Genomic DNA, 13,777 nt, shown 5'->3' with positions numbered 1-13,777 from the left:
GCTAATAGTATAACTGTGCCGCTTTACTGACGGCTTTCCGCACTGATGACGGCAAGAGCCAGAAACGCGTCTGCGGATACTTTCTAGCCGACACACAACCCGAGCGTGCACCGGACCTTGGGAGTACCATGAACTCCTTGTTTTTGATATATATATATATATATATATATATATATATATATATATATACACTCCAACCAGTTACTTGTGCAACGCCTTTGCACAAAGTCCAGTACGCAGACATAGATGAATGAATCCACAGCCAGTCTTATTTGGATATTCTTCTTTTATTCCATCATAAAGTGCAGAGGTGCAACAAAACGCCCAACAGACGCGTTTCGGGCGTGAACGCCCTTGCTCACATATATATATATTCACATTTTACGATGGAAGATAATTCTTCCAGTACAAAACATGTGCTAGGCTCATGGAGACACTCTTGCACTGTGGTTCAAGGGTGTCAGTGGCGCACAGCTGCACTTTTCTGCACGGATGTTTAGGACAGGGGAGAAGAGTACCATATTTCTGTACATATGGAGCTCTCTTGCTCGTTCCTTTTCGCTCAGTGAGAAACTGGTAATTCTGGCCCTTAGTGCCAGGGACGGAACTCAAAAGTGTGTGATCCAGAAACGTCTTCAAATGTTGTGCATTTTAGGACAGTGCACCATATGTGGGAAAGTGAGCTCTGCTCCCCACACTTTCTTTAATAAGTCTCATGTTGAATCGGGGCAGTCTTTCTGGTGTGTAGTGTCTTCTGTGTAATATTGTAAGGCTAAATTCCATCCCATTTATGCTCGGTGAGAGTTATGTATATCAGCCCATTCTTTCCCTCTGAGCACAAAGTTGAATTATTTCTCCCATGACCTTGGAAAACTCCATTTGGGCAGGGTTCACCCGATCGTAGTACCTGGTACAGTCTCAATGTTGGGTGTCTTTTTGTCTGCTGTTTGCACGGGCTCCTCAAAGACGATCAGTTCCCATGATGTCTGGACCTAATTGTGTGGGGCAAAGTCCAATATAGCAGTTGGGTTTAACTGAACATTTCTCCTTCTCTCAAGTTGAAGCCAGTCCCGTTTAAGAGTGCTCTCGCTAATAACGTCTTCGAAATTTAGGTATCTGTGTCTTTCTCAATTTTCAAATGCTTCCCTGTTTATTCCTAGTCGGAAACCAGTTTCGGTAGGAGGTGGAATGGTAGCTCATCAACCGGGTATTAAATCTGGCTTGACAGCACAGGTGTCGCCTGATGTAATGTGATCAGCATAAAAAGAGAATTCAGGAGTACCAGAGAAAGAGATTTGGCTCTGCCCACATGTTGGTAGCCACAAATACGTTTTGATTGAGCGGACATTATGTGCTTCCACAGAAAGCAAGCATTGGCAAAGCAACAGGTCTCACCTATGCAAGAGCTATTGTCTTTGACAATGTGACAATGTGCTTTAGCAATGTTGGGTATCACACCGGGGATCTTGAGGGATCGACCCAACCGGAAACGTACTAGTCCCTTAATTCGAATAAATTCACAAAGAAGTATGTCTGATGTTTTTTACAAAGAGGGGGTGCAAGTATATCGAAACGTGAAAATGTGACAGAACTACTGAAAGAGGAATCCTTTTTTAGGACAAGAACCCTCACTAACCCGAGGGAGACATGATTCATCATTGGATTCCCTCCTCACACCCGGACTGCAAGGTCCATGGTGTGGGCGACAACTCTCAGAATGAAGAGGAGTTGAGGTACCAATGATGAAGCATGTCACCCTCGGGTGAGTGAGTGTTCTCGTCTTAAAAAAAGGATTCCTTTAGCAATATTGCACAACAGTGTGGCTGCTGTTCAGCATAGCTAAAAGTTAATGGAGTAGGGTGGTGTGGGGTAGATTGGAGTTTTGGTAGATTGGGAATATTTGGGGTATATTGGGGAGGGTAAATAGGGGCAGATTGTGGTGAGGTAGGTTGTGGTGGGGTAAGTTGGGAAAGGTTGGGGTGTAGTAAATTTGGGTAGGTTGGGTGGAGTAGATTTTGTTGGCGGATTTGGGTGGGGGAGATTGGGGCAGAATGGGGTGGGGTACATTGGGGCAGGTTGGGTTAGATTGGGGCAGGTTGGGGTTGATTGAGGTGGGGTACATTGGGATTGGGTAGATTGGGATGGGTAGATTGGAGTGGGGTAGATTGGGGTGGGTAGATTGGAGTGGGGTAGATTGGGTGGGGTAGAATGGTGTAAATTAGAGTATGGTAGATAGGAGTGGGTACATTGGAGTGGGGTACATTGGGTTACATTGGAGTGGGGTAGGTTGAAGTACATTGTAGTGGGGTAGATTGGAGTAGTTGGAGTGGGTTAAATTGGGGTAAGTAGGAGTAGATTGGAGTGTGGTAGATTAGGGTAAATTTGATTGGGGTAGATTTACGTAAAATAAATTGGAGTGGGGCACAATGTGGTAGATTGGGCTAAAGTAGATTTAAGTGTGGTAGATTGGGGTGGGGTAGATTGGGTGTGGTAGATTGGGGTAGATGGAGGTGGGGTGGATTGGAGTATATTGGGGTGAGATAGATTGGGCTAGGAAGATTGAGTAATTTGGGGTGGGATAGACAGCAGTGGGCTAGATTGTGGTGGACTGGAGTGTGATAGATTGTGGTAGATTTTAGTAGGATGGTGTGGGGTAAATTGGAGTGGGGTAGATGGGGTAGATTGGAGTGGTGTAGATTGGGTAGAGTGAAGTGGGTTAGATTGGTGTGGTAGATTGGAGTGGGGTAGACTGGGTTTGGTTGGGTAGGGTAGATTGGCGGGGGTACATTAGAATGGAGTAGATTGGAGCGGGTAGATTGAAATGGCATAGATTGGAGTGGGGTAGATTGGATTGGGATAGGTTAGGGTAGATTGGAGTGGGTTAGATTGGGGTAAATTGGAGTGGTGTAGATTTTAGTGGTATAGATTGGGGTTGCTTGTAGTGAGTAGAGTGGGGTGGGGTAGACTGGAGTGTGGTAGATTGGTGTAGATTGGACTGGAGTAGTTTGAGGTTGATTGGAGTGGGGGTAGAGAGGGGTAGATTGGTGTGGGGTAGGGAGGGGTAGAATTGGAGAGGGGTCGATAGTGGTGGACTGGAGTGGGGTAGATTGTGGTAGATTGGAGTGACGGTAGAGTGGAGTAAATTAGAGTGGGGTGGATGGGGTAGAGTGGAGTGGGGTACATGAGGATAGAGTGGAGTGAGTGGAATGAGTTATATAGGGTGGGGTGGATTGAAGTGGGGTAGACTGAAGTAGGTTGGGTGGGGTACATTGGAGTGGGGTACATTAGAATGGTTACATTGGAGTGAGGTAGGTTAAGGTAGATTGGAGTGGGTTAGAGTGGAGTGGGGTAGACTGGAGTAAATTGGAGTAGTGTAGATTGAAGTGGTGTAGATATTAGGGGTAGATTATAGTGGGTAAAGTGGATTTTGTCGGAGTAAATTGGTGTGGGGTAGATTGGAATGAGATAGATGAGGTAGAGTGGAGTGGGGTAGATTGGGGCGTAGATTGGAGTGGGGTAGATTGGAGTAGATTCGGTTGGGTAGATTGGGACAGACTGAAGTGGGGTGAAGTAAGTTTGATTGGAGAGGGGTGGAGTTTGATAAATGAAGAAGGAGAGCAGTAGCACATGGAGGAAGGGGGAGAAGCAGCAGTGCCATGAAGATGGAGGAGCAGTAGTGAGATGAAGAGGGAGGGGAAGCTGCGCCAGGAGGAAGTGAGAGCATTATAACGATGAAGTGCACGCTCCTCTATATTATCAATAGTTGAGAAGGCAATTTGTTTTGAAAAATAAATAAATACTTTTCAGTCACATTTATCCCATTGCAGGCACGGAAGAAAAACCCAACAATCCAGTTTCAAATGCTTGGCAGCTGTTTTAAATGTAAGTATATTGTTATTAAAATCTATTCATTTTGTGACATTTGTTGTCTTTGCATAAAATTTGAGTTGCTCCAGGCGAAGAACTGCAATATTGACAAATTCTGTTTCACTGCATATCAGCTTAATTTCTTATTAGTCCGTAACTGCAATGAGGAGAAAGCCGTTCCAGGGTTGATATGCATGCCCATAATGCCATGGGCTCTAATTGCTGTTTTAGGCTGCTTCCTTCTTTTAATTGTCTTTTAGTCACATCAGCAATATGTTTGAAAGTTGCCAGTAGACAGTGGGCCCTAATTTTCAAAATCCCACTCACTTTAAAACCCTTTTAGATTAGGGTTTTATATACTGTTCTGTTTGTTTGATTTCGATGTACCACAGTAGTCAATCATTTGGGTGTTTGTTACCCCATCTAACAAACCATTGATATGGAAGGTTTATGTAAATGTAAATGTGTGGTATTTGTAAAGCGCACTGTTACTCTAACCGAGTGTCCTGGCGCTGCAGACTGCTGGGAAACCCGTCCTGGTTTTCCCTGTGAGATGGTCCCTTACTGGGTATCTCCAGGGTGAAACCAGGCATCCCTGGCGTCTGTGGGGGGCCGTTGTAGAGATGAGGCAAGCTTAATGCCCAGAGTTACCGAGTGTGTTCCCAGGTTAGAGTAGGCACTGAGGCGAGAATTATCGAGTCCGTTGACCCCTGGTCCACGACCCTGCCGCGTCGGGAATTGAACCCTGGTCCCGGGCCGTTCTCTGCTTACAGGTCTGCCGCCTCTAACCAGTGAGCCACACCTCTCCATGTTAGGCCATTTTAGAGGGAAACATATTTTGCTTAATCTTTCCCATTTAACCCCTTTGCTGCAGGGGTCATTCCCCCATGGCGTGGGGGAGGAAGGGGGCGGCGCCGCGGTGCTCGTGGCGAGCCCAGCTCGTCATGAGTCACAGTAGAGCTGTGCTCATGACGAGCTGGGCTCGTCACGACTCCGCCCACTGATTAATTCACCTGCACAAGCGGGGAATCAATCGTGCGTGGGCGGACCGTGGCAGTTATGACAAGCCCAGCTCGTCATGAGCACAGCTCTACTGTGACTCATGATGAGCTGGGCTTGTCATGAGCATGGAAGAGGCTAATGACTGGTTGCCTTGTGGAAAAGCTTATGCTCAAAACTGTGGGCATGAGTTGATTATGATGACAAGCTATAGATCTGATTGACGCATTGGGAAACATTAGGTCTATGCCATAGGTATGGTCTGCTTATTAAGACATGCTACGCCAAAAGAAGTTGGTCTTGTTCATTAATTAGGAAAAACATTTGTTAAAGCCAGTAAACCTTTAACAGTTAGTTGTTATCAAATTGTGTTGCAGGCTCCTGACAGGAATTTTGTTACATGTAATCGCAGATTACCGGAGTAGGCAAAGATTTTGGCACTGGCCATCCACTCTAACAAACACTGTGGGTTTTCACTGTGATGAAAACCCAGTGAAATGGGTTTCTTGTCAGGCCCCAGTGAAATGGGTTGTATATTGCTAAAGCAGCATTTTTTATATTGGTAATTTTATAACTTTTTACATGATCGTTGCCAGGTTATATGTACTTGAATAGGTCGGTGTTGTGTATGGTGCAAAGTCAATGATAAAGGGTACAGACCTCATTGGAAAGGTCATGCAAGATTTCATAGGTTAGCTCTGTTTATTAGTAAACATTATGACAAAGCCAGTAGCCTGGCCTATTTAATGTGAAAAGCATATGTTAGGCCAATAGGCTTTTAAGGATTGATTATTACACTCTGCTAAAGCCTGTAGGAAGGTTTTTTGTTAGATGGAATTTCACAGATTACTGCATTAGGCAGGGATTCGGTGTTGGTAATCCACCCAATTAAACTGAGAACACATGCACGACAGTAAACCTTGTTGGACTCTCTTAGGTGAGCTATTATTTTGCTTTGCTAATTGTAATTTTGTATAAATTGTTACTTTTTAAAAATTATGTTGTTGTTTACGTTCACTATAGTAGGCTCTAGTCGGTTATGATACCAACCTAATGATAAAGTCTGTGGGACTGATAGTTTATCATGAAACGTTGTGCTGAAGGCAGTAGGCCTGGCATATTGATTGTGAAAATGTTATGACTGTCTGCCTGATGATTGCCTTGTGGGAATGTCTACGTTCAGTACAGTAGGCCTAAGTTGGTTACACCAAGGCAACGATAACTGATTTCCAATACTTTAGGGCTGATCTGCTTATTATGAAAAGTTGTGAAACACATAGTAGTCCTGACATACTGAATGTGATAAAGCATAGGTTAAAGTCAATAAGAATATATGGGTGGATTGTTATTTCTTTGTATTAAATACTACAGATAGGTATTTTGTTGAACATTTCCTTACATTTGTTTTCTTTTCTCTTTATTTTAACACTTCTTAATAGGATACTACAATTCTCCAGGGAGTGCTAACAAGTCACTTGCTTGCAGCTCATTTAATCTGCGGTGTGTTACATCACACATGGCCACTTCCTCCAAACCAGAAGATCATTATAGAATGCGGTTTTCAGTAATGTATATATACAACAGGAGCAACCCGTAGACCCATAGGATCAAGGTATTAGCACACATCAAGAAAACGAGGTTCATGTAGGTATCATTCTAAATATCAAATCTTCAACTTAATGCAATTTGTATCAATATATTGCCAAACACACTTAATGCATAGTACCAGAATACGACCCAATTAATCTATACAGAAACCTCGTTATCTTGCCACTGGTACAAGCATAGCAAAAACTAAAATATTTGCAGATAAGTGCTCAGTGCTGTGAGTGAACACACAGTGTTTAAAAGCAACAAAAACGGCAAAAAGGTGATCACAAATATGAGAGGCGGGGCAAAAAGACAAAATGTGTAATTAATATTTTTACAGAGAAATTATCATGTTTAAGGAATGACTAAATATTACATACAAATCATTTGATAACGTGGGCTGACCTGTGTTGAGGGTTGCCTCTCCTGCCTCTGCTTCTGACGAGGAGGCGCCGTGACTTTGCTTGCTGTTTTCCTTGGGACGCGGCTCTTGGCCCCGAGCTGCCACCGTCTGGACTAGGACCCGCCCTCCGCCCACACCGCTGCGGGACTGCGAGGCACTTCCAACACCTGAAGCCTCTTCCCGCAGCGGCCCCGCCCCCCGCCCGGTGTTCCTGCATAAACTTTCGCAGCACCCGCTGCGCGGGTGCTACTCATTTGATAACGTGGGCTGACCTGTGTTGAGGGTTGCCTCTCCTGCCTCTGCTTCTGACGAGGAGGCGCCGTGACTTTGCTTGCTGTTTTCCTTGGGACGCGGCTCTTGGCCCCGAGCTGCCACCGTCTGGACCAGGACCCGCCCTCCGCCCACACCGCTGCGGGACTGCGAGGCACTTCCAACACCTGAAGCCTCTTCCCGCAGCGGCCCCGCCCTCCGCCCGGTGTTCCTGCATAAACTTTCGCAGCACCCGCTGCGCGGGTGCTACTCATTTGATAACGTGGGCTGACCTGTGTTGAGGGTTGCCTCTCCTGCCTCTGCTTCTGACGAGGAGGCGCCATGACTTTGCTTGCTGTTTTCCTTGGGACGCGGCTCTTGGCCCCGAGCTGCCACCGTCTGGACCAGGACCCGCCCTCCGCCCACACCGCTGCGGGACTGCGAGGCACTTCCAACACCTGAAGCCTCTTCCCGCAGCGGCCCCGCCCCTCCCGTTTAGGAGGATATAAACAGCCTACCCGTCTCGCGCAGCGGGACGCGCGCGGGACGTAGCTCGGGGCGAAGCCCGGGCAAAGGGCGGGCCCTCTGAGGCCAGAGTAGGCTGGGCTGGGCCTATCCCTTAACATCTGCTGTACAGTGGCCCGTGCCTGTCACACGTTGGATATGTCGACAGAAGAGGAAACCCCTGGGAAAAAAGGAAGATTACGCAATGGGTCATTGGATAATTATTTTCCCAAGATTCAGAGTGAGGGTGTTGTAACCTAGTCCTAGTTTCCCCCTGCAACCCTAGGCAAGTGGTGCCTACCAGCTCTCCTGCGCGAGAGCATCCACTGTCACCTGCCCTCTTGATTGGTTCCCCAACATTCCACACTGTCCCTGCTCCGTTCCCTTGCCCCCAACTGTCATAAGGATTCTGACTAACTGACCTACGCACCGCCTCAAGGTGTGGGGCTGATTTAATAAAGCTTCTACTTCTTAATCTACCTTGACTACGAGTTTAAATGCAACAGTGGCGACGAGGACCTCAGCCCCTCACCGCGAACCCACTGCCTTCCAGTTTGAATGCGGAAGCAACCTTTTCTAAAGGCACGGTGCTGCAGCCGGTTTAAGGAACAACCGGCTTGATATTAACAGGTCAAGGGCTAAGAACAGCTCCGTGATTTCGGCTAATCGACTTTTGAGCAAGTCGAGCGTGAAATAGCCATCGACTTGTGAGTGAGTCGAATGTGAAACGAACCATGGACGCTTAGCAGATTGATTCGACCAGTGAACACTGGACTCTGCGCAAGTTAATGTGGTGAGCCGTGAAGTACAGTGTGGAAACTGAGCAGTGATTTCGGCTAGTCGACTTTTGAGCAAGTCGAGCGTGAAATGAGCCATCGACTTGTGAGTGAGTCGAATGTGAAATGAACCAGGGACGCTTAGCAGATTGATTCGACCAGTGAACACTGGACTCTGCGCAAGTTAATGTGGTGAGCCGTGAAGTACAGTGAGGAAACTGAGCAGCCTCCGTGAATCTCGGCAAGTATTTGAAAGGTGATAGTGAAAAGTGAACCTTGGACGTTATATAAATTGACTGTGACCAGTGAATGCTAATGAAACTTCGAGCGTTTTTGCGGTAATATTGAAGGAATAAAAACGCAAGACCACTGGAATCTGAGCATCCCTAAGGTGAGCCTGGGTAGCCGGGTGTGGTGAAGTGAGCGGAGCAGGTACCCAGGTGCTTTTAGAGCGGCGCAAACCCTTTATTGTTCAACAATCCGAAAGAAGAAGGGAGAGTAGTGAGGTGCTTTTAGAGCGGCGCAAACCCTTTATTGTTCAACAATCCGAAAGAAGAAGGGCGACTCTCCTCAGCGCGAGGCGAAGAGGCTCATTTAATTGTTAGTAGTGAATCGGCATCGGCGAGTGTCAGCTGTCCCTCTGGCCCTTTTCTGTATATTCTATGGAGTGATTAGCTTACCTTGAAGCAGCACATTCGGAAGCTTGAGGGAAGTTGTGGCTGGCAGACCTTGGCGGCGCTCAGCGATCGTAGAGTTTTCCTCAGCACTTTGGCGCGAAGGTGAGAACGACGCACTTCACGCAGCAGCGCCACCTGGCGGTTGAAGGCTGTAACTGCTTATGCACATGACGATTTCGAGAAACAATGAAATCGAGAGGGATTACAAATGAGTGAATAAGAACAGTACTCCAGGGTGGAATTTATGAACTACACTTCAAAAGTCTGAACACCCTCTTCTAAATAAAATTCTGAAGTTATAACCAATAAACTAGGAAGAAACCACAGTATAGTAAACACATAAAGGGAAATTATATAATAGTGTAATTGGTTTGCAACAGCAATATAGATAAAAACATAATGTGCATCTTACCCCCACCAGAGAAAGAAGTCAAGAAGGGAGCAAACAGAAATGTATTCGAGGAGGTGATGGACGATTTAAGTGTACATTACAAACAAAAACTGTTTGTCAACGCACAAAAAGACAAAATTCACTGGGAAAGCGGTGATTGTAAAAATGAATTGGACATAAGTGAAACCAAACCTGAAAGTACAATTGACATATGTGGAGTTGGAATCGACATCATTGCTGATTCAGGTTCAAGTTGTACAGTGATAAACAAAGATATTTGGAAGAGTAAATTGACTATGACACAAGGGAATGAATTAGATGAAGCTGACACATCCCCTAAGACATACACAGGAAATAACATTAACTTAATAGGTCGTAGAGAAGCAAAGTTGAGCTATATGAAGAGAAGTACATGGAGTATAGTTTATATTTCAGAAGAAGGACCCTCGGTACTGGGGTGGGAAGAACAGGAGAAATGTAAAATAATGATAGATCCCAACCGTACTGAACCTTTGATTAGGCTAGCACTAAACAACAACAAACCCAGTACAGGCTCCAAGATGTTGAGTGAGAGAAAGCTGTCGTCCACGACCATAAGTGGATGGACAAAGGCTGCATGGAGTAAAGAATGGAAAAATGAAGCAGCCATTGACAAATGCAAAATAAAACACAATGCATCCATGAGTTATAATGTTGAGGACAATATTAGTGAAGAAGTTCTGGTAAAAAAAAGTGAACCGGCCTATGAAGGTACATGTATGGTTTCTCAGTCCACGGTGCTAGCGGAGGTCCTTCGTGAATCTACCTGCCACAAAGATGAGGAAGTGTGGCACTCTACTGCACTGATTAAGTCAAAACCCATCACAAGAAAGAATGATGCTGATGACAGTGACCAGGAAGAAGATTATGGTCAGTGTCTGGTGGAGTCTAGGTGTAACGTGCCAGAAGAGTACTATGACTGGTTATATACTGTTGAGCCAGGGAATGAAGGTAGAGAGGCTCACAAACACGTACTATGTCCTCACCCCAAAGCTCAGTTAAGGAAATGCAAAAGGTTGGTGGAACGCTGGAGAGAATGTGTGTTAAGAGACACAGAGGACACAACCACATTCTCTAGTAGAACTCACTTGATGAAATTGGAAGGAGGACAGGTCTCTGTGGATGCATTTATAGAAGGAGTGAGAGCTGTTGGAAAAGAAAGTACAAGTGTCACAGGTACAGAGTACAACAAGAGTATTGACGTCAGACCTAGCACCGTGGGTGACAACGTGAGGGACACCCGTTGTATGAGTAAGCATAGGCGTAGACGCAGTACATTATGGTCCTGGAAATATCCCAAGAAAAAGGATTCTAAAGCTGTGGTCACTCACCTGGATGGAGAAGTCAATACAAGTAATAGCAGACTGGTGCACAATACCAAAAGGGATTGCCTAGGTGGAGTGAACGATGAGGAATCTGAGAAAAGGAACAGGAAGGCACTCAAACCAGCACTATGCCCACACCATGTGGCTAACATAGGAATTGACTAGACTCGCACTGGACTTGCGGGCCAGCATAAGACCTGTGGACCAAAAGACTCAGCGAGCCCTCACGGAACTTCACCATTCACGCTGGGAAGTCAACTGAACTGTGTGTGGCCCTGCACGAAACATTGGCAAGTTAAACGATGTAGTGTCTGACGATGAGGAAATGGACACACCCAAACACCTACAATGTTCCCTCCCTGAAATTTCCATGCAAAGAGATGTGAGCTAATGATTATAGAACCAAGTTGGACGCTGTCCCATTTTCAGAAACGCTATTCACACTTTCTCCCACCTGCCACTGACTCAGCTGACTGTCAATCACTCAGACCAGCTCCTGGGGGTCATTCCACGCACTCCGATCACCCATCGGAGCTGTACGGGGACTCCCACCCTGTCTCTGAAGCCTAGTTTGGTGGCCACTGTTCCAGCTGTAGGCTTGGCAGAACCCTCTTGGAATCCCATTCTGACACAGAGAGTGTTCCTCATCCCTTGTTACCAAAGGAACATCAGGGAGAGCATCACCTAAGTTTTCTCTTTGCAGAGCATTCCTCATGCCCGTGCTCCCATGGGAACATCAGGGTGCACCACCCACAACCCCAAACGTACTCTACCTGTCAAAACCCTCAAGAGAGGAAGATGTGTGTGTAATCTAGTTCTGGGTTCCCCCTGCAACCCTAGGCAAGTGGTGCCTACCAGCTCTTCTGCACGAGAGCATCCATTGTTCCCTTCCCTCCTGATTGGTTCACCAACATTCCGTTGCCAAGGGAACACCGGGAGAGCCGTCCACAATCCCAAATGTTATTAAGGCCATGGTGTGACTAATGTTGACCAGTTTATATGTCACCAAAGTTTTCCCTTTGCAGAGTATTCCTCATGCCCTTGTTTCCAAGGGAACACCAGGGAGTGCCGTCCACTATCCCAAATGTTATCAAGGCCTTGTTTTGACCAATGTTGACAGATATATGTATCACATATATATGTACCCACTATTCTAAATGTTATTAAGACCATGTTGTGACTTATGTTATCTAGTTTACTGTTCACCACAGTTCTCTGTGCCACACGTTGGGCCTACCAGTCAAAACCCTACAGAGAGGAAGATGTGTTGTAACCTAGTCCTAGTTTCCCCCTGCAACCCTAGGCAAGTGGTGCCTACCAGCTCTCCTGCGCGAGAGCATCCACTGTCACCTGCCCTCTTGATTGGTTCCCCAACATTCCACACTGTCCCTGCTCCGTTCCCTTGCCCCCAACTGTCATAAGGATTCTGACTAACTGACCTACGCACCGCCTCAAGGTGTGGGGCTGATTTAATAAAGCTTCTACTTCTTAATCTACCTTGACTACGAGTTTAAATGCAACAGAGGGTGATAAGGACTCTATCTTAGCTGAGCGCAGGGCTGAGCGGCGCCGCTCAGTTGAGAGCATGAAACATAGACCCCCTCATTGACAGTACCCTTCTTGTTGTGACCCAGGAGGGAGGATCACTAGACTTGAGTGGGGATAATGCTAGTCAAGAAGGTGTTCCCCTTTTGTTTCGTGATTTTGCGTCCACACCTTGTTTGCCCTCGGATAACATCATAACTGTTTCCCCTACCCCTAGCCCCGGTCGCATCACTGTCACAACCAAGCCTAGGAAACAGAAACCTAAGCATTTAGTTGCTGCCCAGATCCACCGCCCACCACCTAGTAAAAAAAGGAGGAAACTAAGGGTGGCACTAGGTAAAGCTAAAATCCCGCATACTGACTTTGGTAAAGGCCAAAAACCCTCAATCCAATTGAGACTACCCTAGCAGAGGGGCCGGATCTTCCACCAGCAGTAGTACCACCTTTGGTAAATAGTTCATCTGAAGCAGCTGCACAGGCCGTGGTTCCTGACAGCAACGCGGGGGTTACAGCACCAGTTATTCCACCTCCCCCCACATTAATAGGGAACTTGGAGTTTTTGCTGAGATCTCTCCTTTTACCTATTAATGAGTCTATTAAAAAGGTTGAAATTAGACTGACCATACTGGAGACTGCTATACATAGCATGGTTACTCTGACCAAAGCCCAGGGGAGCGGGGCGGCGCATCCCACATCTCTGGCCAGGCCCCCCCCTACCACTGTTCCAAATATTCCAACTGCCCCGTCTCAGCTGGCCAAACACAATACTCAGCCCCAGGGTAGGGTCGACCTTCCCTCCCAAAATCCACCGCCTCCTAAACAGTTAAACACACCAGCAATAGAAACGCGCAGTGACCCCAAAAAACCAGTCTCAAAGGCCCCGTCAAGTAATAACCAAAACGACCAAGGGGAAGGTAGATATACTAGAGTCCCACGGAAAAAGGTGCCACAAGTGGAGATTCCCCCAGAAGCAGTGCCCTTTGTGGTGGTCTTAACTGGGGTCCCCCCGTTAGCAGAAAATAAGAAGGAGGGATACGTTGATCTCAAAAATAAAATCATTCATTGGTTGAGGACATATAGGCCGATAGCACCCAATATAGATGGGGATATAGTGCATGTCAGACGGATTAACTGGCTGGGGAGCAGAACTAAAGATATAGAGGGGGACCTAGTGGTGGTTAACTTTAGAGATCCCCGGGCAGTAGAGTATATCTTAAATTGGCCACCTGGAAACGGGGAAACTCGCATCATCCCACGGGCCCTAACGCATTTCTATCCCAGGTCAGAGGCTATTCCTCCTAAATATCCAAATAAGTTCCAACCCTATAGGCCACCCCCTACCTTGCCTTATAACAACAATTATCCCCAGTATGGGCAACACTTTGCCTTGGTGGCTGACCAGCATTCTGCCT

Source organism: Lissotriton vulgaris, chromosome 4_1 (assembly GCF_964263255.1).
Source record: "Lissotriton vulgaris chromosome 4_1, aLisVul1.2, whole genome shotgun sequence".
NCBI lineage: Eukaryota > Metazoa > Chordata > Amphibia > Caudata > Salamandridae > Lissotriton > Lissotriton vulgaris.
This window is presented reverse-complemented; position numbering follows the sequence as displayed.